We start from the raw sequence: 1,226 nt of genomic DNA, 5'->3' as shown, positions 1-1,226 counted from the left end.
TACCGCCCCTTGTCCGCTTCAAGCTTGCCTGATTAGGCCAGGCCCACCCGGGATCATCTTCCTTTTGGTTTACTCAAAGTCAGCTGAGCTGGGCACTGAGTTCTATCTGAAACACCCCTTTTGCTGTGTAAATAATGATGGGAGTGGTGTCTCATCGTAGTCCCGGGTCCTGCTCACCCTCAGGGGATAGGGGTCTCCATAGGGTTTGATCACCTAGGGGCTAAGGTGGGAATCTTGGGGGCCATCTTGGCCATTCTGCCTGCCACAAACCCTTGACCCAGACTCACAACTTCACATCCCTCAATTCCACCCTCTCCAACCCTGGCCGAGCTTCCACTTAGCCCCGGGGACGCTCTGGTGACTGGGGACAAAGGAATTGTCTCTTCAGACCAGGGACGCCACCTGCTGAGCCCCGTTACGTTCTCCCACACGACCCTGCATGAGGTGCCCGGTCACCTGTCTGCCTCCCCCTCCATCCTCCACGTGACTTCAGCCTCCCTGTCCCCACCTACTGCTGTGTTTTTCTCTCCTCCGTTCTCCTGGGGTGTGCACAGCTCTATGCGGGCAGCAGGGGGCGCTGCTGGCCTTAGCTGGCGCGCGGCCGCGCCGGCGCTCACCTTCCTCTCCAGCCGTCAGGACCCCGGGCTAGGAGCAGCAAGGTTGCCGGTGCTGACGCCTGAGGTCTCCTCCTCTGTCCGGGAGTCGGGCCCTGTCCCAGGTGGGTGGCAGGGTTCACCGACAGGGGGCCTCACATGGCCAGGACCCTGTCAACGGATGAGTGAGCCGCCACCTCCTTCTGTTGGTTCTGAATATATAAAAACTAGTCATATATTAAACTTCAAGGAAATAAATATGACCCAAGTTGAATTTTAAAGTTAAACAAGTTATCGTGGACATATCGAGTTCTTCTAGGAAAGCTTCATTAGCATGCTCACACGAATTTGGGATGCGGCTTTGCCTGGCTGTATAATGCTGTTTTAAGAATGCTATTAAAACATTAAACACTTGAAAAATGTTTTTGCTAGGATATAATGAGCATTAAGACCCTCGCCCGACTTTTGTCCATTGTCCAATTTTTTTCCTTTATCCTGATTTTTAAAAAATTAAGTCGACTTTATTGAGACGTATTATGAAATGCTCCCATTCTAAGTATGCCGTTTGATGAGTTTGGGGCAAAGGTTTAACTATGACTTTGCTGTTACTGCCATCGCTACTGTGTTGCTCCA

The sequence above is a fragment of the Pteropus vampyrus genome, unplaced genomic scaffold, assembly GCF_000151845.1.
Source record: "Pteropus vampyrus isolate Shadow unplaced genomic scaffold, Pvam_2.0 Scaffold114, whole genome shotgun sequence".
Classification (NCBI taxonomy): Eukaryota; Metazoa; Chordata; class Mammalia; order Chiroptera; family Pteropodidae; genus Pteropus; species Pteropus vampyrus.
Note: the sequence above shows the minus strand (reverse complement) of the source record.